The following is a 24,598-nucleotide window of genomic DNA, read 5'->3' as shown; positions in this document are numbered from 1 at the left end:
GTTAAAAGGTAAGCAGAAATTGAAGTGAGAGAGAGAGAAACTGACTCAAGAAAAGGAGAATCTGACTGTAAGGCGAGTTAACTACTGGAACATATTATCCAGTTTATCACAGAGGACAGTTTTAAGAAAAGGTTAGGCAAATATCTCTTGGGAGTGTTGGCCTTGTCTGGGAGTAAAGGATGAATTAGATGTATTAATAGCTCTCACTTCATTGGAGAGTGTGTAAGTTTTTGAAACTTGTCTGAATATAAGGAATTTGAAACTAAATTTAGTATAGGAGAGAAAAGTTGGAAAATATGATCTAAGCATAATATTACAAGCTGAGGAACCCAGAGGTAAATTAAAGGAACACAAATATAATAATGCTGGAAAATATTAATGATTTTTAAATCAACCTACTAACTTTGGTGACTGTAGTTATAATGACTCTGAAATACTTTCAGTTGTAATAAATCTGTTCAGCATACTAAGAAATAGGCCATGCTCAAGAAAATTGCCTGAGTTCATTAAACTGAAGTACAACTACAGTCCAGCAAATAATGTGTGTGGGGGAAGAACAATAAAATTTGCAGAGAAGAAAAGGCATGGCTAAACTGTTTCAAAGGATTAGTTTACCCAGTGCTAATCAGAATGATTTTGTGTATTGCAAAATGTTACTTGTGCTGGCTGAAATCCATCTCTTAAGACAAAAGCAAACAATTAAAGTGAGATAAAAAATATGTAAATAGGCAAGAAGTTTTTTGTTAAGACCAGATAGACCCCCATCAGCACATGAATGTAAAATTAACAGCAATGTAAAGTGTAACAAATAACTTCTCTATCCTCTTTCTGACTTTAGACTTAGGTGTTCACTGGAAGATGAAGACTCCTCAGTCTTCTTTCCAGCAGGACATTAGCCCAAATGGACAGGATTCATCCCGCCTTTTCTCCGAATCCACATTGTCTGAGCAGTACAGCTAGCACACATGTGTAACAGCAACTATATGCAAGTTGGGAGAATTTAGGGATGATTCTGTAAGGACCTAGCTCTGGCTATGTCTGTAAGGAATGATCTGTCTTTCTACAATGCCTTTTTTCCCCTTAAATGATTCCAGACAGATGGTACTCATCATCATGCCCAAACTCTGTTTATGCTGCTAGTGTACATGTTAACATGAATTACACATGCACGGGGAATACTGTGCAAAATTTCAGTTTAATGTAATTATCGCCTCAGCTATTGATAAAATTGTGATTTCATTAAGACATTGCGTAATTACCCACCCAGCTTCTCTATTTTAGATGCCAATAAAACTTGTTCAGAATGAAAAGTTCTGAGTACAATGATAAATAAAACATGTCCATCAACTAGTTGTAAAAAATACTTACTTGAAAAGAAACTGGCCTATGTCTTAACATTACAGAGGGTGGTCCTTAAGACAGGCAGGCTAATCTTTTTTTAATCTTATTTCAGATTAATTCAACATTTTAGTGCACTGCATTAAATGTCTTTCAATGTAACAGCTATATTTTGCATGTGTGTGGGTAAACATTTTCCTCAGTTCCAGTTGCAACCTACAGGTAAACAGGGTGGACCAGGAAGGAGGAGAAAAAAAAAAAACTCTGATAAATTAGTTTTTTGAGCTAGTGCTCCATGTCTTTTATGTAGAACTGATGGTCGTTAACACTTTAGGAAGGTCAAGCTATTTCTAACCTAAATGAGACCTGGAAAACTGTCTCTACACTTCAGCTTTGAACAGCTTTAAAACAGTGTCCCTGATACTCTTTTGCATTGCACTTTCATTTCTCCAGTATTTAAGCAGCTGTAAAGGTGACATTGCACACAGTTATATGTAGATGTCAGGGGCATAGGCTATGACAACTACACTTGAAAATAATCAGTCCTAGTTAAAGTGGGGGGAAAGATTTAATTTTAACTGTCTGCAGTCAACTAGTTAAACACTTTAAAACTATGTCCTGTTATCTATTCTACTACTGTATTCATTTTTATTCTGGGCTTCTTAGCATTGAGGTCTCAGTAATGGCCTAAGCTAAGTCCTGGTCCCTTGGGAATAGGTTGGAATTTTGGTTTTTGCTCTGTGGAAGTACAAATTTGTCTAACTGGACTGAAATAGTTTTTTTATATGCCAAATTCAGGGGAGTGTATCTGTGGGTAACTGAAAACCTAGACCAATTCCCACTGAACTCATTGGAATAACTGCTGATTTCTATCAAAGCTGCAGCAAAGTGAGAAAACAAAAGTCAAAAAGCATTAGTCACAACACAAGTACACTTTCCACCTATTTTTGATACACACCAATTCTCCACTACAGTTTTACACCTTTGTACAGTTCCAGACTAATACTGAAGAATGCACTGGTGAATTAGTTCCCACACACTTAGTTCAGACAAACATATTTTTAAATTATACTTCTTACAGTCCTTGAGAATGGAACTGATTTGAGGATACTGTCATATTTCTGAAAGAATGATTTGGAAAAAAAGAAAAATAAGTTTAAGTTAGGAAATGTCTAAAAGAGCAAAAGGTTTCCAGGATGAGATTAATCTGTGCCCAGTCAACAGCAGGGTCAGCAATAAAAGGGAGAGTGTCTCAACATATATAAAAGGCAATAGCACCAGCTAAGTTCTTGCAGTGAATCAGTCACTTGGAGACCAAAAAATAATGAAGCGGTTAAACAAATAACATTCTACAAGGTTTAAAATTAAAGCTCTGACTGAATGGTGTTTCAAAGTTGATGAGAAATTAGTAGTTTCCAGTAAGCTAAGCCAGGGATATTTCTTCAGCACAGAAACCCTTAATTGAACGCCAAATAACCTATAGCCTGGCCTTTTTTAGCCATTCATGCTAAGCATTTACTACGGATTTGTAACAGGTATGGCAAGAATGACAAGTGCATGTTTAATTTTACAAAGTAATACAGAGGGTACTGTCCTAGTACTTTCGAAGTCTGATAATGAAAAGATGTTTATTTGAAACCCAACTACCCTATAGACAAAACTAATCTTAGAAGTTCATATTAATTCTTGAGTTCATTTGAAGAAGCACAGCTCTTCCAGTGACATCAAATTGAATTTTGCACATTAAAAAAATAAGGTTTCACTGATATGAGCTACTCCACCACACGTTATGTTAATTATGAAAGTAACTGCAGTTTAATTGTGACTCCAGAGACCAGATATCTAAGTTTTGGGTGTTTTTTTTTTTTCTAAATAAATGTCAATAGCAGTTTACTTCTGCTATTATTTTACACTCTTGGTAAACATTCTTATTCTCTATAGACATTGGAATTGTTTCAGTGCAGCCACTTTGGATTTCAGACACTAAACAACCCTGGGATTCACTGGCACTTGGACGGGAAGCTATTAGAAACCTGTGGTGACACAGACATGGGCAAGGAATCCCTTTGGGAAAAAAATGGTCTTAATGTAAGTTCTGGTATACATTATAACAATTTGCTTGTAGGGCATAATACTTTTTTATACTTAATTCCACTCCTTCGATAGCTCCTGACAAATCCTGACCTTGGAAAAATTAGGAATTTTCCCACTAAAATTATTGGACAAACTCCCATTGATTTTGATGGGTTTTCAAACAAGGTCTCAGAAATTTCTATTTTAAATCAATTATCCCAAAATATGGCTTAAAAACTGGGAAATCCTACAAGACCACTTATTCCTAAATGCTAGAAATAAAGCAGAAATTAGTTTCTTATGTTGTTTCAGTCCTTTACTTCCACTCTTGTCCAAAAAATCCCCAAACAAAACTAACCAAATTAGTAAAATAAATGAACTAACATTCAAAAACTCAGTTTTATGAACATTTGCCTTTAAGCAGTCATTTCTTAATACATCTGAAAGGCCTGTTTTGGACCTTTGTATTAACTGAAGTACTGCACACTCACCAGGATTCATGGAAATGGAATTTCCCTTCTGACTAGAGTGCAATTATATACAATCTCTTACTTGGACTCAGATGTATATTCTATGTAAGGATCTTTTAATATTTAGCAGTAAAGAAGTACACATTCTCTCTTACTTATATTTCCTACTGGGTAAAGGACGATGTTCTGAGCATATTTATTATGGTTCACCTAAACGAACTGGCGAAATGAAAGTACGCTTTCCTTTTTGTCTTTTTCTTTTTTTTTTCCCACCTCACTGACTTGACCAGCATATTTTCAAGGCTATTTTCATAAAGGATGTGCCAGCTGACTTTGATGTGTCTTTCCTGTTGCTGCTCCATTGCTTAAAGGTTTTATTTATTCCCTTTCACTTGGGAAAAAAGCTCTTTAAGGTTTCTAGACACAGTGCTGAACTAAGGGTTGGGTTGTTTTGCATCACTGTCATTAAATGTTGGGAGGCATCACTTCTCAGAGATTGTGCCCTGACACTTCAACCCTTCAATATACTTGCTTCCTCTGGGAATTCACAGATCCTGGAGTGTTTCATCCAGAGATTGGTACTACAGGGGAAGCTAAACTGAGGACAGAAAAATACTTTGCCAGATATTTCTTCTCTCCAAACTGCTTTTGAGAACAAGAACTGGAAATGCCTATCAAGCCCGTGGAGGGTGTTAGAACCTACCTTGAGCAAGACCTCATTTAATTTACTTTTTACTAGGAAAATAATATTTTTGTCAATGAATTGTGACTAAAAAGCACACTTTCTACTTTCAGAGTTTGCTTGTCTACACAACAGCCGGGAATGGATACTGTTCTGGTTTCGGCTGGGGTAGGGTTAATTTTCTTTCTAGTAGCTGGTACAGTGCTGTGTTCTGGATGTAGTATGAGAATAATATTGATAGCACAGTGATGGTTTGGTTGTTGCTAAGTAGTGCTTACACTTGTCAAGGACTTTTCAGCCTCCCATGCTCTGCGGGGTGCACAAGAAGCCGGGAAGGGAGGGGGCACAGCCAAGACAGCTGATCCAAACCAGCCAAAGGGATATTCCATATCATATGACACCATGCTCAGTGTATTAAGTGGGGGCAGTTGGCTGGGGAGGGGCAGCAATCTCGGCTCAGGAGCTGGCAGGTTGTCGGTCGGTGGGTAGTGGGCCCACTTGTTTTTAACCTGGGGTTTGCTTCTTTCTCTCTCATTGCTTTTCTTTTAGTTACATTATTATTAGTATTAGTATTTAGTATTAGTATTAGTACTAGTACTAGTACTAGTATTATTAAACTGTTCTTATCTCAACCCATGAGTTTTCTTACTTTTATCCTTCTGATTCTCTCCCCCATCCCACTGGGGTGGGGGGAGTGAGCGAGCGGCTGTGTGGTGCTTTGTTGCTGGCTGGGGTTAAACCATGACAAGTCTTTAATAGGAAAAATATTTATTCATCAATGAATTGTGACTGAAAAGCACACTTTCTGCCTCTGGAGTTTGCTTGTCTACACAAGAACCACTCAAAATCCCGAAGGACTCTTTGAATATTTATGGCAAAATAAAACAATAACCTTAATATTTGTACTAATATATTATCAGAGGCTACAGATGTGATGATTTTGCATGTTGACCTGTTTTGTGAGATTCGTTCTCAATGTCTGTCATTAAAAGGGCACAGAGATATCAAAAGTCACCCTGGGGGTTCATGCAATTCATACTGACCAGAAAAATTGTCCTTATTCCATGAAAGGTGCTGTTTTCACTAGGATCTTAAATAACTTCAGCAGTTCAAGCTCATAAATCTTTTTCTGCTTTTCAGAGCAACATGAAGAATTTTAAGCAATCAGGGATCACACTAAGGATAGCAGACTGGGACCTACCCAGAGCTAGAAGCTTCACAGAGAATGATGAATGGCAAGCGGGTTGGACCTCGGCTGAAAAGCTCAGGCATAGTCAGCGATGTGTTCTTGGGGAGCTGGACTTCCTGACTTTTCTGATGTGGAAGGAGTGGGCACATAATCTGTTTCTAGGAGTGACACTTGCTGTATGCTACTACCACCAACTCTTGCTGATGGCACACATGCCCTAGTTTGGCTTTCTGGAGATCAAACACAGACAACAATGATAGAGCAGGCAGTCAACCTCTCTTGCTCCAGCAAGGCTGGCCCTGCTGCTTCCTCTTTGGTCTTTACTCAACTGAAAAATCCTTCTAATACACAGAAACATGATGCAGATGATTACCTTTTTCTTTCACTATGAATGTCTATATCATGTTTTATTATCCATCACAATATTGACGTCTTTTTGCAGGCATCTCTAAAAGAATAACAAAAGCAGCTTACAGATCCATTCTCTCTTGAAAATTTATTGTCAACAAAAACACAAACTGAAACGTATTATTTATACTGGTGAATAACTAATAGAAGGAGTCTGCATAAAGAATAATAATAATTCTTCATTGTTTTTTGACCTATACTAAAACATAAGTTCCAGTTTTCATGAGTCATCCTAATTAGAGCAGTAATTGAAATTAGATTTGTTTTTTCCATCATAAATAGGTCACCCATTAGAATAAATCATCTTATTGTCTTGCAGAACTGTACAGGAGCCATGCAGCACACTGGGTTCTTGAAGCACTGTGTTCTGGACAATCAATAAGACAAATTTATGAACATGATTTGTTCAGTGAAGTAATTTAATTGTATGTAATCTGATCAGAAAGGATTTAGAAAAACGAAGTTGGGAATTGGGAAATGAGTAAAGCAGATGCATAGTAACACGAAAGCAAACCAGTGACATGAAGCTACCAAAATGTTGATTCAAGCTTTCATAGACTGGCCTATCTTCCTGGCTCAGGAAGTTTTTATATTAAACTCTGGCAGAAGTTACCCAGTGCAGCCAGGCTGATACTGACAAAGCAATTTGCACTGTTGTGAGAATACTGGCACCAGTCCACTCACTGCGTTCCTGCTTTTTATATTTGCAGATTTTGAGTGGGCAGAAAGTTTTTATAGTTCAATGGGCTGACCCTTACTGGCAGTATAAAAAGCCTTGTGGAGCCAACTAGATTATCACACATGTCTTTTTCTTTTTCTTTTTAAACAAGAATACATTAAAACACTTGTACATACGTTTTACATTCCAAGGTGCTGTTTGCTGCCCTCTGGAAATACCTTTTTTGTTTATTAAGGAACATCAATAAAATATGCACCCAGAGTTCAGTAGAGAGGGTCACAGGACACAATTAAACAGAAGAATGAAATGAGACTTACAGCTCAGTTCTCCTGTTTGCCAAGAAAGTGTCCTGCAAAATACTTTAAAAAGCAGCTAATTTATGTCTGCAGCTTTTACAGTGGAAGAGTCTGCAAGTGAAAAATCAGCTCTTTGCAAAGACTAATTTAAAAGCCTAAATAAATGGATTTTACACAGACATGAAAGCAATAATCCCACCTACCTATCAGTAAGTCAAGACATATGGTATAAACAGGACTAGATGTATCCGGAGTGGAAAGCCAGCCTTCCTGGTGTGAACATTGCACATTGATTAAATAAGTCTTGCTTTGCAAACGTACCTGAAATACCCTGCAGAGAGAGGCAGTATATTACCCTGGGCACACTACTGCACTTATTCCACAGTCCAAAGCTGGAAGCTCCCATTTAGCCAGCTCAATCACAGGCAGAATAAGGCTACATTTGTTCCTTATGCCATGTGACTGAAATGGAATCAGTGATGGAAATTGAAATTTATCTCACCGAAAGCTGAGTTCAGTGTTGACCATAATCCTTACATCCCTACAGGTCACAGAATCACAGAATGGTTAACATTGGAAGGTCCTCTGGAGACCATCTGGTCCAATCTCCTTGCTCCAGCAGGACTACCTAGAGCCAGTTGTCCAGGACCATGTCCAGACAGCTTTTTAATATCTCCAAGGATGGCAACTCCACAACCTCCATGAGCAACTTGTGCCAGTGCTTGGTCACCCTCACAGTGAAAAAGTGTTTCCTGATACTCAGAGGAAACCTTCTGTTTCAGTTTGTCCCCATTGCCCCTGGCCCTGTCATTGGACACCACTGAAAACAGCCTTGCTCCATCCTCTTTGCACCCTCCCTTCAGGTATTTATATACATTAATAAGATCCCTCCTGAACTTTCTCTTCTCCAGCCTAAACTGTCCCAGGTCTTTCCTCATATGAGACACTCCAGCCCCTTAATCAGCTTCATAGCCCTTTGTTGGGCTTCTCCAGTATGTCCATGTCTCTCTTGTACTGAGGAGCCCAGAACTGGACACAATACTCCAGAGGAGGCTTCACCAGTGCTAGGAAGAAGGGAAGAATCACCTCCCTTGACATGCTGGCAATACTTTAATGCAGCGCAGGACACCCTTAGCTTTCTTTGCCACAAAAGCACATTGCTGGCTCATGTCCAGCTTGGTGTTCACTAGGAGCCCCAGGTCTTTTTCTGCCAGGCTGCTGTCCAGCTGGGTGGCACCCAGCATATATTGGTGCTTTGGGTTATTCCTCCCCAGGTGCAGGACTTTGGAGAACTAGCCTGAGTCTGCCTACTAGCATCCCATCTGAGACTACAAGAAAATTGTAGCTGCTGACTTCTTGCAGACAAATGAGATACGGTTGCCTAAACCCAAGCATGACAAACAAGGGCTGAGTTTACTGCATCCTGAGCATCTCAGTGAGTTGATGTCTTCTACTTCTGCAGAACTTCACATATGATTAACTTCCTACCCTTACTTGCCCTTTGGAGGAATGGGGCCCAAATCTATAAATGGAACCTAGTTGTGCCTTTTCTTTTAAACAAAAATAAAGTAATAGTAGGCAAATGGAAGTCTGATATGTATGGTGGCTCTCCAGAGCATACTAATGTACTGTTTGCAGCTGGTTGCTGTCAAACATTTCCAAGGTTAAACACACATAGAGTCTCCAGCTATGAAGGTTAGGTCTTACTGCTCAGGTCTTCCTTTGTTTCCACTATGGAAAAGATTTTCAAAGTCTCTTTGCAACTAACTGCAAATAATTGTTTGTGTCAGGGTCTTGTGTGTACTAACAGTTCTTGATGGTCCTGACCCGCTGCACCTGGAACCTTCCCCCCACCCTGCCCATGGTTCTGCTCTATTTATGCTCAGGCTGGGGCATATTGTCCTGCTTTAAGCAATGCTGTAGGTGTGTCTGCTCCCTGTTCTGCTGTCTGAATAGACATTGGGCCTGTGCTGTAGCTAGTCTCCAGCCTTGCCTCTGGCTCCATCTTTTGCTCCTGACTGAACCCTTGGGATGCGCTCAAGACATGATTCATCTCTTGCCTTGTTGAAAGCTGTTGATGGACCCTGTTACCAGCCCCTGTGGGGTTGTGCCCTATTGGGGAGGGCACCGACTGCCCTGGGTCACCCTGGCTCCCAGTCCCTGAAGGAGCAGCAAGTCCACTCTGTGCCCCAATAGCATGAATTTCCTCATTTAGAAGGAGAAATTGGCCATGTGTGTAATAGGTAAGTGATGTAAAAGTAATATATATAAACAAAAGACATAATCCATAGAAAGAGTACCTTGCCAATTTAGGATTTTTAATTTAAACAAGATTACGGACTAAACAAGCTGATACGTCCTGAAAGTTTTCTATTCTTTCCTGTGTTTTTAAAGTCAAATATGTTTCATGGGTATATGAGGAACAGCCTAGACTCCACAGAAATGCTTAACAGGTCTAGGGAGAAAATCTTCTTCCTTTCCCCTAGGAATTCTCAATCTTTCAATTTATTTTTTCCAAGTTATGCAAGTGATGAAAATGCATAAAATTTTGATAAAAATGTTAAAAAAATTCAGATCAATTCATATCGAGCCTATGCAAAAATATTTCTATTTTGTATAATTTTTGTAACAAATTCTGAAATTGTTTCTTTGAATAATTTTGAAAATGTTTCCTGACAAGCTGGGATTTACTCAAAAGTACCTCAAATTTCATTAAATAATTTTTAATGGAAAAACTTAAACAAAAAATATTTAAAGCCAGTAAAATTTTCTAGAAAGTTCTCACAGCATGCTATTTCACTCACTGAGAAAAATATAGAAATATAATGTAACAGGTGTTATTTGATTTAGCCCTTATGAGGAAAACTATTGGAGCATTTTTCAAGATCTATATAGTCAATAATTTAAGTGGACATAGTTTAATAAGTTTGTAGTTAAGCCAACATTAAAGATGTACAAATAAACTCACATCTCAGGATTTGAATGAAAGTAAACAAAATATCAAGCCGCTGCTGAAAAATAGACAAAAAAGTTATTTTAAAATCTGACATGGCTTTCTAAATTCACTATGAATTATAAAAGTCTCATGAGTTTCATGTCTGTTTCTCATTACCCTCTAGTATTGCCTGATCATCCAGTTGTGGCATTTTATAAAGGTATGATACATAAAGATGCTAAATAAACTAATAACATAAGAGAAATTATTTAAACTTTTCTATAGAAAAGTTTATAATAGGGAATTCTTAATGAATAACCTCTTTGCTTACAAAATCTAGTCTAGCTCACGTATTTTATGCACCTATTAAAGAATGGTGATGATAAATATTCTGGAGTGAATGCATGCATGGCTTTGATTTTTTGTGTTTTAAATGCTGTTAGCAATGTTCTCTTGCTAGCTGCATGAGAAATGGTCTAATTCTTCCCACTATCTGCTTCCATTATGTGATCTTTGAAGAATTTGTTGATTGTTCAGTAACGGAAAAAGGCAACTGTGCTGATGTTCATCTTGGTAAGACAGTTCCTTCTAAAGAATCATTTTACTAAATCCTAATACATGGATCAAAACAAGAGACCAAAGAAATTTAAATTTAAATGGTATTATTTTCCAACAACACGTTTTTTAACCTTTCAGATGGATTTAAATGACTTACTACTCGAAGTAAGGCAACAAAATAAGTGTATGAAATAGAAGAAATAGGAGCTTAGCCAAAAACAATAAAAAATTGTGTAATAAGATAACTTAGGACAATTGGACAACCCTTTTCTGAGTTTAATAAGCCAGAAGTCCTTAAATAGGAGTAGAAGTGATTGCTTAAGAAGGAATTGTTATTCAGGAAAGATGTTCAAGCCTCTGAGTTCTCCACATTGCTAAAGAAGGTTGACAGTGTCTTAGTTCTCAGTCATTATTTTCATTGCATTTTGCATTATTGGAGGGGCTTAACTTTCACAATAGACACCTATTTCCAGATTCTGCATTGATCTGAATTAAAAAAAAAAAAAAAAAAGAAAAGAAAAAAGCAACAACACAATAACACGATATAATAAATGGAGCATCACTTGTGACCACTATGATGCATTTTTTGAAATTATTTTTTTACAAGAATTATAAATAACTAAGAAATTATTCTTCTTGAAAAAATGTCATTTATTAACTAATCTTTTGATTTATTTCAAATTTTCATATGAAATTCAGAATTTTATCTAGGAGCTTAGATTTTAAATATCACTTGTTAACATTCCAATAAATTGTTCAGTACAACAAAATCACTTATACAATTAAAGCAAAGAAAACCCCCTCCTTTTTCTTAGGGAGAGGCAATAGAATACATGTAAAAGAATAAAATAAGAGAAAGTAAGAATTTAACCTCTCCTTCTGATTCACATTTTATCTTAGTTTTAAGAACACTACAGGTGTCTTTAAAAACGTGCATAATTCTTCCCATTAAGGAATGAAATTAAACTGATGATTAGAACGAAGAATAAAAATCCTGTGACTTTTGGTATTAAATATAAATGAGAAAATGTACTTACAAAACCTCTTGTAAATGTTTACTAGGACCTAAAAGCTGTAAAAGTACCAACAATACATGATTTTATGAAATAAACCATTTAAACTGAAGAGTATATTATTATTCGCTAACATGCATGTAGAATATTAACCAGTTTTCTCCTTGGTGGAAAAATTCTGGAGTGTTGAAGTGGTATGTTATATACTAGAGATTTAAATTAGCACTGTTAAATTTGCTGAAATAAAAGATATTGCCTGATTTGAGGTTTCATGACAAATTCAGACATTAGTTGGGCTTGCCAATGTTTTATATAATTTTCACTGGGCACAGGAGGAGGATCAAATTCATTTCATCTATTTTGAACAGTTCCCACCAAAGCAAAGTTGAGACTGAGCCAACTATGCTGTCTGCCCTTGCCTTGACACAAGCCAATCCTCATCTATTTGCTAGAGAAACAAATGGTAATTTAATCAGAGAACAAGTTCATATAATATGCACTTTTTATGTATGCAAAATAACGGGCCTGGTGATACAGTGAAATAATAAATTTGTTAGCCAGTTATGAACGCAGGCCAGCAAAGAGTCTTCTGGATCAACAAATCTAGTTCCCTGTTGAAAAAGGTAACCAGATCTTTAATAATCACAATACTCACTTTAAATCTGATTTATCAAGACTGTCTAGGGCCACCTCTGCACTGACTTCGGGAGGTAATAATTGTAAATGCTTTTTAGCCTCATCATTCTCATCTTATTGTTATAATAAATTATTCAACAATAACTGTTTGATCTATTCAAAAACATATATTGTGTTTGATCCTAAGTAAAGAAAAAAACAAAGTGAGAATCAAACCATGGGCAACCTTGTTGCTTGTGTTTGACCTTTTAAGATAGCTTCTGTAATAAAGTCTTCTTCAATTAATGGTCAATACATGGATGGTTTCCATGTATCATAACGGTTTTGAAAGACAGCTTGTTTTTAATTTGTTATTGGCATGTAGGTTTACATGTGTAACTTCTGCAATTATTGTGCTAATGCTGTAGGACAGAGCTTGGCATTCTTTCAGAATGGCAAAATATAAAGGTTTCAGGGTCAAACTCATAGAAAGTAGTTAAACGTTTTTATTATTTCATTTTGAAAGAAATGTGCCAAGTACTTGTGTCATATAGGACTTGAGCGTATTAAATATTTATTTCCACACTGCATTAAATATTCATATATCTAATATGTGACAACCACGGCTTCATGTCAGTCCTGAAAAGGGAAGTCTCTTTTCCTTGTTTTTGACACCTCTAGTCAAGACTTACCTACATCTGTTTTTGAATCATCTCCAAAGTTGCTAATTATTATATCATAAACATTCATTTTTATTTTATCTTGCCAAAATGGTGAGAGATATCAGTATCATAAAATATTAACAACTGGTCTCCATTTTGCAGTAATGGATTTACTGAGAGGTTTTAAGGTTTTGCAAAAGACGGAAATATTTCTGAGGGGGAGGGAAGGAAAAGGAAATGGGAGATACTGCTCTAATCCTAACTAGAAGAGATGGCTGGGAAGACTATGAGTATTCCAGATTGGATCTGTACTTGTAAAAATCCCATATTGTGTAATAATCAGCACAACCCCCCAGTCTTGCTTCGGTTTGTCCCTGAAGAAATAAGAGACTGACAGTTCCAGGTTAAATGTAAGATCATTGCTACTGCTTTTTTTTTTTTTTTTCTGCTTTTTATGGGTTTTTCATTGAAAATATCAGTTTTGAGCAGCAGGTAGGTAAATTCTAAGAACTTTTTAAATAAAGATGGTCAAAAATAAAGGTGGTAGTTAAGCTGGCAAAGTAACAATGTCTCTATGGCAAAAATACTTGTGATGGGGAACTGAATTATCATTTAGATAATTTGTTAAAATCAAAGAAGATAATTAGTGACTAAAAACATTACTGTAGGTATATGTATAATGTACCACAGTTTTAAATCGATTTCTTAGCCTTTCTGAGTAATTACTGGATAAGAGATAGCATTAAAAATGCAGCAGTCATCAGGAAAAAACAGATAGACAATAACTGTCATCTTAGTCCTGAATGTTGGGGGTTTTTCTGAGGTTGAAACATAAAAAGACATTTCATGTCTATGGACGAATACTCCCCCCTCAGGTTTCCTGTCAGTATTTGCAATTCCTGTAGGAAATAACTCGTTTTGCAGTTTTTTCCTCCACCTTTAAAGAGTTTATTTACTTCTTGGACAGATATAACAGTTATAGTTATCTCCAATGTTGGACAAGGATTTAAAGTTAATTACTTCAAATTATTGCATTTTTTTCTTCACATGGTTACCAAAATGCCTTAATACATTAAAACTTATTATTATTGTTTCCAGGATCCATCTGATGAAAACAGTAACGAGAAACAAGACTTGGTTGTAGAAAATAGCCAGTTGTTTCAAAGGAACTACCTGTTTAAATTATATCCATTATTTAATGGGTAAGGTTCATTTCACTAATGCATCTAAATCAGGTGCTCCTAGTTTAAATCAGTTGACTGATCCCTTTATAGATAATGGGGAACTTCCAGTGACAGATGCAAGGACCTCAAGCTGGTGACTCATTATCATCCCATGCCACATCCAAGAGAAAAACTTTCCGCTTTAGTAATGTGAATCATCTTGGAACTGCCTATCTCCATGGACTACAGAAGAAAACTAGAGATTTATCCTACATGGGGTATCAAATTTTCAGGTACCTGAAATTAAGTTGGATGACAGCTGATACCAGATGAGTGTCAGAAGACAACCCCAAATCACATAATTATCTTTCCTTTAAAACTGGTTATTTAAATGCAAGACATTATCATTCTGTCCAGTTTAATAGAAAATCAGCAGTGTTAGATGAGATAGGTTACTTACATGAGGTTATGTTTCTAGTTTCATGATACTAAGAAAGGACTTCATGTAATCTGAGTATCTGCATAATCTTGGTTATTCTACATTCTTTCATAAAGTATATCACTTCTTCTGATGAAGAGTATGCGAGTTTCTTTTGTTCTTCTGAAAGTCAGAACTTAAGAGCAGTCCGTAACAAGGGTGTTAGCACATACCTCTCGAAATGTGTGTATTTATCAAAAAAGTATAAATGAAAAATTCATCAGAGACACAGAACTCCTACTGAGTAATCTAAATCCCCAGCTGTGAGAGGGACAGTGATACATCTTTTGCGTTACCCTGAGTCTCCTGGGGAACCACATTTCTTGCCTATGGAGTTCCCCCTTACTTTTGGCCTCTGAAATGAGGGCGTATATCTTGTGGTTTGGCCATATGAAAACTTTGTAATATGGGTTTGTAACCTGGACTAAAGGTTAGAGTTAATATCAGTTTGTGATGCCAAGTAATAGTTAATTGACTAATTTCAGAGCTTTAGGAGCTGCTAAAAACTGGAAGAAAAAGGAAATTTTTCTTGTAGTTTTTGATCATGGAATCATTTTCTCTGTGCTGTATCCTAACAAGTACAAGCTGTTAAAACAGCTGTAGTAAAGTATAGAGTGGAATACTGACCGTGCAAAAAATGTGTTCTTTTCTCTGCAGACAAGAGTTATGAAACAGCTGTAGGTAGTATCTGGTGAATTTTCTTGCCTATGAGTAAGAGAATATGACACACTAATTTTACCTTAAAGACAGATACTTATTTTTTTAATAAAGATTTGGTTAATACTGATTCCATAGTTAGAATTTCCTGTGCAGCTGCAATTTAGTATTTATTACAGACAGCCAAAATTATTTTATTTTCTTTAATACACTACAGGAAGAAACATGCTCGGGGAAAAGTAAAGTGCTGCCATTTTTGGCATATTTCTACAACTGTGTTTTATCAACCACATTCCATACAGCCACCCCAGCTTTGATGCTACAGCGGTTTGTCACTTGAAGTAAGCCCTGATGCCATAGAAGAAATATATTGAGAGAGGAACAAGCAAAATGCTACACTAACACATCAGTTAATTGCATTCTAACATGCAGCAATACAACCTCTGTTCATCTTATCTTTTATATCTATTCTTGTATTTTGGGAATAGATAAGAGTAGGCTTAAAACAGATATGTCTGTAGTTTGGAGTTCAGTGATTCTGTAGAGCTCTTATTCCTGAGCTTTTCTGAAAATATACATAATTTCAAAAGCACAGTGCAGATTAGCATTGCTCCATCACACACCTTTTTGGTTTTAACATGCCGCCAGCAAGCAGCAGGGAGTCACACCTTCCCCGGTTTCCAGTGGCAGAAGGCTGACTCATCAACGAGGCCAGAGCAAACAAACATGATGGAACTGAACTGTGGTGTCCACACATAAGAGGAAGGCAGCATTTCTGCATCAGCTCTTAAAGGAAAAATAGAGTAAGTTCTACTTACATGAGCTTTGTTAATAAGCGTTTACAGATTTCAAGTGGTGATGTCTGCAGTTTGTACTGACCATTATCACTGACTCTATCCACACATATTACTCTAACTTTCAGAATAGTCAGTTTCACAATCCAGTATTTAAACTGTTTAGAAAGAGTATCAAAACTGACATCTACTCAAGAATTAGGTAATCCATAATCTTCCTAGATGTTCAGGGAATCTTGATTTTCTTATAATGGTAGTAGAATACCCACTTTCAACAGCAACAACAAAAAATTGAGTTTGTATGCAGGATATCTGAATAGGCTTCGCACTGCTGAAGGTAAATTATATTGTCTACAGTCGAAATCGTAAAACAGACCTAAGCTACAATTCACTGTGAAAGGTGAAAAAAAGTTCACATCCTGATATAGCATATTGGAATACCTATTTTTGTCTTTTATTTTGTATATTCTTTTTTAAAGGTTTAACCTCTTCGAATTTGAATAAGGAATTGGAACTACAGGAAGGTAGCTCATGCTTTGTGCCTGTCTGTCCAGGATTCTGAAGTGGGATGCTCTCAAAGGACTTTCTAAGGTATTTTTAATTTTGATGTGGAGAAATTAACAGGGTGTGTACAGATTATTCTTCTTTGATGTTCCCTATCTACCACAACAGTATCAGCCCGAAGAATATGAATACATTTAAGCACAGAGGAATGCTTTCCTCTGGAGAGATATGAGATGGCCTTAATTGAATAGTGCTGAACAAACAGAGTGACATTTCACCCTTTGCTATACTTTACATCTCTGTTTTTTCAAGCCTTCATAACATTTTTCACTCTCGTCCTGTAACACTATCAAAAAGACTGAATCAACTTTATCATGTCTGTATCCCTTCCCCTTCTTCATCTTTTTGAAGTAAAGAAGTGGTGTGACCCATTTTCCTGGTCTTCAGATCTCTCTCTGGCTCTTGAAGTGAATAAAAATTGAGTGAACTTGTGAAAATGCTGCTAATGCTTTGCCAGTTTCATCCCCCACTTCCTTCAGCACTCCTGGGTATGTGTAATCTGGCCAAGGAGCCTTGTCAATTTCAAAAGGCTGTAACCTTTTAACAACCATTTTCTGCTGTATTTTGCATGCTTCGTAATTTTTCACCTGCTTTCGTGGATGCCTGATTTGGATACAATTTAATCTCTTTCATATATAAAGGCAGATGTAGGGTAGCATTTCATCTGTCTCTTTCTCTTGAAAGTCCCTACTGTCTTTCATGTGCTCTCAAAATTTCTCAAAAACATGTATGTGGTTCATAAAAGAGATTTAACTCTACCTGCTCCAACAAAAAAATCATGTGGCCTGAGATGTTCATTAGTTTGTGACTAACATCAACTACTCCTTTATATTGATGTATCATAAAATTAAAAATAGAGGTGGGACTGATGAAAGTTTGAGTTTTGTAAATCATTTAGAAATTGGAGTTTAATTTTTAATCTTTAAAAAGCATTACTTTTTAAAGAATGATGAAATTTTAGAAGCATTTTTTTTCCAGTTTACAGGCAGTCTATGCTATGGAATGAAGACAAAATTATAAGACAAAAATAAGGGGGAACACACTTTAAAAAGTGGGAGAACTCTTTGTCTGATATAATCTGATGCCTCAGTGATGTTTTTAAATGGATTTTCATGTGAGATTTGGAAACTCTCAAGTTACATACAAACCATCTGATTAATAGATACGCTTATTCAGGTCAGGAAAGTGGTACAAGCACTAAAGCCACAAAGACAAGCATTTAAACCCAATCAACCTTTGATAATGAAAATATTATACCTTCCACCATTACCATGAAGCTGGGAGTGTTCAAATAGTGAGTAACCCATACTGAAATAGACCAGAGGCTGATAAACAGGAAGTTTCTTAAAATGTAGTGCAAGCTTAATCTTGCTCCTACTTTCATAGGTGATCATCAGGTAGTTTCACCATCAGGTAATTCCAGATTTTTCAGGCCTTTCTGTGACTAGAAATTCCTTTCAAGATCTGAAAACTTTAAAATAGACAGACAAAACCCAAATTCAATTATGTTCCTGAAAAAAACCAAAATAATATATTAGTATTTTCCAAATGAAAACAATTGTTCTAAAATATTCCTGGTAGTGTATTCTGAGGTCAGGATTTGGCTTGTTCTGGCTTCCACTCCCCGTCATTATATTCCATGTAGTATGTTGGCAAAAGAAAGGCAATGGCATAATCACCACTGTCTTCCAGGGTCAGAAGCGGTGTGATGAGCATGTAACAACTAATTTTGTGTCATGGAAGTCAATGACTATTTTACTACAGATAATTAAGGGAGCAGGAACAAACGCAGAGAAAGAGCTGAAAGAAATCTTCCACTGTTTGCCTGACAAAATAGACTATCTTCTGTATTTCACTTTCTAGGTCAGCCGGATTGTATTGAGAAATCCTATCTGCTGTTATTAAAGAGAGTTGTCAGGATAGACTGACTCACTCACCAGTAGCATGATCCCAAGTCATTTGGAAAGACCATAGCCAAATAAATGGACATTAAAAAGAAAAAGTATTAGTCTGTGTAAGCGGGTTAGTACAAGTACATCAGAGGAAGATAGAGGGTCACCTGGACAAATAAGGAATGAAGTCTTACAGTGCCTTGGAAAGGATTTAAATCCATCTACTTACAAAAGCACTAGGCTAGCTTTGTCTTGCAAGAAGAGAACATGCGGTGTGCTTTTTCAGCCTCCTATGAAGGTGCTCAGGAGGGTCCCAAGGACAATCACTTGGTTCATAGATTTGTCTCACTGATGGTCTCTGGAGCTTCAAAAGCCAATATACCAGACAGTAAAGTGTATCCTTTAATATGACCCCATAAAAATGACCTCTGTTAAGCTAACATTTCACTGTTTAGTCTGATGGTAATGTAGAGTGAAGGGAAAAGACATGACTGTCATGTCACTCCCACACTTATACCATGTACCCATCATGGAAACAACATGAAAATTCAAGCAGGGCTTGTAGCAAATCTTGATACTGCTTGTATGTTTCATACTCCCACACTGCAAGTCAGCTCACTGTAATTTTCTCCCTTTTCTTTCTTACTCTGTGTCAAGGAAGTCCTTTTTACGTAACTTAACATTATTGAGCTCTGTTGGCTGGCCTTTTCTCTTGTTAAAGTGAATAAACAGGGAGCAAAACAGCAGTTCCTGTACTCACAAGTGGCTGCCCAACTGCTATCCTTCTATCTCACAGCTCACCAAAGCTTCAGAGAAAAAATATGTCCTCTCTCCCAGAATATTTTGTTAAAAGGTATAAATAGCCTGTCTCCTCCTGCTAAACCGTGTTTTTCCCTTTATTTTTGCTGCTTTTATCTGTTACAGAGCTTTTGAACACAATCACTCAAAGGTCTGTTTAGAGTGGAAGTGGCTCCCGTACAGCACTCTTATTTTAAATATTTGTTCCACATTCCTGTGCTTCATTATTTTATTTCACTTTTGATCAATGTAATATATTGATTCATAGTACTGAGTCTCTTTCCTCTTCTGAGGAGGCTCTTATGGGTATGTCAACCCATAGATAGCTGTGCTAGCTGGAGCTAAAACCATTCCAAACTAGCCTGAGTACCTGAAACAAGAGTATCTGCATTAACACCATATTCTGTCTGGACTGATTGGTCTCACTAAGACAATGACTCTGTAATGCAGCTTCCAGAGTTGCTGAGAAAATCTTGCAAGCATTAAACTATGCTGTAATAATATCAACTTAATGTTCCTTCATTTGAGGTTTCAAATAGGCTATAAAGCAATAAACTCTAATAAGAGAAGTAGTTGGTGGTCACAGTCCTTGTATTCCATACCCATCTTCACACACCCTTCTTTTTTTTTTTTTTTTTAATTTTTCTAAGTAATTTCTGGCCTCTGTGGGCCCTTTTAAGTTAGGATGTTTGACCCTTGCAGCCTGCTGGGTTCATGTCCACTCACCAAGTACTTATCTTGTAGCAGCTGCCTAGATCTGCACTGCAATCTGTGCAGGACAGGAGACATGATTAATGGGCATCTGGTGAGTAACAGACACTGGGGGAAAAAGAATGAAACAATCTCATAACAAACAGGAAGGGCAAGGGCACACCTGTCCTGTTAGCAGCGGTCAAATAACAACCCTTTGATTAGGCTATGTATCATGGTTTCCTTGAATTCGTAACTATTGGGTGACATAACACTGGAGCCAATGGCTCTCCTATAGAATTAGAAAGATAAATCAGTTTTTATTCTAAAATGTATTTACCAAACACCTTTTAAAGTACATACTGTCACTTACATCTGAAAAGAGCCTTGTAAAGGCCTGTTGCTAATTATACCGTCGTCAATATTTTACCATTTATTATTTAAAAAACAACCTTCTCCATTAACAGACCATTTCAAGATACTAGTATATCACTTGTTTGGCCTGTAGCATTATCTTTGCAAAGATAAAACAAAACTATGTTTCATTGTCTCTTGGCTTGAACGCTGGTTCATTAGTTCTGCACTACTTCCAATAAAAAGATCATTGAAAGACATTAGCTCTGAAATTAAAACGTATGAAGCCAGCAAAATGCTGTAGAGGAAACAATGTACGGTAGGTCATACTGCTGGTCTGTGAGCATCCCAGAGAAGAATTGCATTCAGAACAAATCACTCCTCTTGAAGAGTTGTACATTTACCTCCTGCAGCCAGAGCCTTTTCTTATTTGTAAGAAATATGGACACATCAGTCTGTCTGGTGAAAATGAAATAGTCAACTGTTCAAAACATTATTTTGTTAAATGTACATTAAAAAGTGTGCTTTACTAGACGGATATGATGATTGGATGGGCTCTGAAATTTATTGTCCTTGAGCATACATTCAAATAATTCAGTAGGTTGTATAGCTAATAGGCTTATAAAAAAGCCACATTAAAATAGTATTACTTAGATGACATGATTGCATTTCAACAAGATCCAGCTCATTTGGTGCACAGATAATTTACTTTAAACTCTGGATATACTATATTAACCATTGCCCAGGCAACTTTATTTTTGCCCTGCGCATGCTTGTCCTGCCTTATGAGTAAAGCACAGGTCCTGTGTCCAAGCTAGCCCTACAATGACATTTCTTGCAACTGTAACCATCAAACGGACTGACCCTGAGCATAGTCTTTCCTACTTAACATCCATAAAAGCTGGTAACAATGACAGTCTCTGCTTCATGAAGGGGCCAGAGACTTATTCGGCTCTGGCCCAAGGGGAGTTAGCCATCCAGGAAGGCCCCAACAGAAAGCACATATTACTTAGGAGGCAAAAGTTTCTTTAAAGTAGATTGCTTGAGTTAGTTAAGGATTTTGATTAGTATGACTTGCTGGCTTTTTCTTCATACAAAACAAGTGTCTTATAAACTTTTGTCCACGAGGATGGAGAGTGACTGGGAGCAGGAGAAAAAAATAATGTTTTCTAAATTCAAGCTGAGATAGATCAATATCCTGGAAAACTACATGCTTACTGAGAACATAACAGAGATTTGGCACAAAGCAGTATAGACTCTTGCCATGTGAGAGGTTCAAGGTTGGATTACCTGTCCAACATTTCATAGGAATGCAGTCTTAATAAGCATCTGGGAGGGCAGAGAGAAGACCGAAGAGAAGCTGGCTGAATTGCTACATATCATTACACATCTTCTGGTCTGCTTGTGCATTAGCATCAACTCTCAAAGAAGGTGTTTGTTTGATCTGCCAGCTGCAAGTAAAATGCAGTGGTTGCCAGCAGGAGTTCATCAGGAAGTTAAAAACTGGGAGAGGTAGGGAGAGTCTTCAAGAAAAACAAAAGCAGAAAAACTTAAAATGAGGGAACTTGATAGCTTTATATCTGAGCTTCAGTATACACACATCTGCAGTGTCTTCTGTCTGCAGTGAGAACTACAATATTTCATACAACAATGCGCCAAAGGACAGCTATTGCCCAGAACATTTCTAATACAGGACACAAAGCACCATTCATGAAGTTATAGCAGAATTTCTTATGTGGGCAGAATGAAGTTATTCATACTGGAATTCAGCCAAACCAGCTAGAATTACAATCCCTACTCCTTTCTAATAGATACCTGTAGCACAGCACGCAGCCAGAGTTTTAGTGTTAATTTTCATGTGAAGAGCAGCTCCTACAACAAAGCGTACCCAAACATCTGAGACAGGGACCATTGTTCAACTCAGGCTACCAGGGACAAGGGCCACTAGCCTGGTGCAAAAACTGTTACCTGTATACCCTGTGTTTTCCTGGATGGGCTTCCAAGAAATGGTCAAGTCCAACCTTTCTAAAATGGTTAGAACTGGTGAAACACAGCTTAAGGTAATTAATTTACCAAGCCTTTATTAAGAACATTCTCCATATGCATCTGTGTGGATGATACATGCCTTAGAAAGTGATGACATAGTCCTGTGAAGAATATAAGGATCTTCCATGTGATATTTGGAAGGTATTATCTCTTGCATTTGGAAGATATTTCACAAATAGTGCCTGGGAACTTCAGCATGTGTGATTTGGCTTGGAATCAATGAACTCAGAGGAGACATACTGAATAATGAGCTGAGGATGTGGGCTGAAACAGTGGCTCTACTGCAGTCACCAGCAAATAGTCTACTTATTTTAATGAGGCAAGAATTTCATCACTGGATCTTACAATAAATCTAATAATAGGTACTACAATTTTCCCATGTGAAAATACAAATTACTACATTGGTTATCATCCCATGCTTGTATCTAAATTCTTACAATATCATTCAAAGGACACATGACTAATCAGGCCATTATATTGCTTAAATGGAATATTTGAGGTATGAAAGTAAAAGAAGAGAGAGAACAAACTCTTCATTTTAAGGACTATATGTTCCTTTTGGTATATTCTATTATTGGCTCATACTTCATTATTGCTACTATTTCTATTTTTATAGCTAATAATATGACGATTATTTTATTGAATGCTTTTATTAGAATTTCTTAATTTCAGTTATATTTTGACTGCCCCTGAATACCTTTGTTCATTTAATCTTATTCATAAAATAACTATTAAATATTAGAAGGAATCATAAACATTCTTTTGGAGAAAAAGGCACCCTGTTTTTTGGCAAGTGATACTGGCTTTCAGATAGGCTGGAAGTTAAATTAGCACATGCAGTCTTAATTCTATTGTTAATAATGGCTGGAGTATATCTTATGTCATAACATATATATACAGATTTATGGAATTGTCTGATGGAAATATTAAAGACACCTCCTGACTTAAATGCACATAATCAGTCTCCATTGCACTGAAAAAGGAGTGAGTATGAAACATATTTCACTACAATCTTTTCCCACAACGCTTTTTCATATACCAACTGAAATCTAGGACAAAATTTGTGTTGACTTCAGCAGTGGATGAGAGTGACCCTGTGGACTTCAAATGAGGCTTTGCAGTTCCAAAGCATGCAGGGTACTTCTTGGTATTTGAATGCACATTTCTGCAGGTTATTTTGACTTCTGAAAGTTAGGATGTATCAATATGTGTTAGTGTAGCCACTCATGAAAAAGTTCTTTCATCAAAAAAATAGGAGAAAGATTAAATCTTTGAATAAAGCATAATGTATGTAAAGACTATGTATTCATGAAAAGAAACAGATAATGAAAACAGACCCCAGTATAGTCAAAACAGTAGTTTATATTGGATTTTTTATATTACAGAAGTTATACATCCTTTTGAACACACAGTAAGCTAAAGTTTTAATCAAGACTTAACTGGATTTTTACGTTATGGTATTGTATCACTGAACATTATGTTATAAAATCATTCCTATAGAATTAAACAATGCTCTCAGAAACACTTCACTGAGATCCCTCTTTAAAAGAAAAAATATCATGAAGTATTAAAAATTAAATATAATTATGAAGAACAAAAATATTACACTTATCACCTAATAAAAATGTTTTATTGCAGTAGAGAAATTAAAAAATAGAGAAAATTAGAGATTAAGTGGAAATGGACATCTATAAGAAACCTGATGATTGTTCACATTTGCAGTGTAGAACTTTTGGAGTTTTTGCTATTAACATGGAAGGTGTGAAGGTGAAAGCACACGCCAAACTGTGCCAACTAATAGGTCCTGCATACCTGGTGTAATAAGAGTAATTTAAAAAGTACTATGAGAAGAAAAGACAGTAATCTCAACTGTGGACTCAAAACCCAATGAAAGTCTACACCTAGAATTACCAGAATAAGAATATGATAGAAATATTTAAATATTTTTCAAAATAAGATTAAGTAGGAAAAATTACAGAGAATCTAAGAAAAAAATATGCAGGGTAAAATAGTATTTCAGACAACTTTTGCTGATTTGCATGATGAAAACTGCTGTTGACATGCTGTTATGTTCCTCTTTCCTGTTTTTTTTCTGACTCTTAAAAAGGTCAAATTTCAAGCCAACAGTCCCTCAAAGCAATGAGATGCTAATATCACTGAAAAATATTATAATTTCTCAGGTCTCTTGAAGTGAAAAAATGACAGTGATGAATGCCCATATGCATTCTTACTAGGAGGTCTGGC

Source organism: Phalacrocorax aristotelis, chromosome 2 (genome assembly GCF_949628215.1).
Source record: "Phalacrocorax aristotelis chromosome 2, bGulAri2.1, whole genome shotgun sequence".
In the NCBI taxonomy this organism is placed as follows: Eukaryota; Metazoa; Chordata; class Aves; order Suliformes; family Phalacrocoracidae; genus Phalacrocorax; species Phalacrocorax aristotelis.
This window is presented reverse-complemented; position numbering follows the sequence as displayed.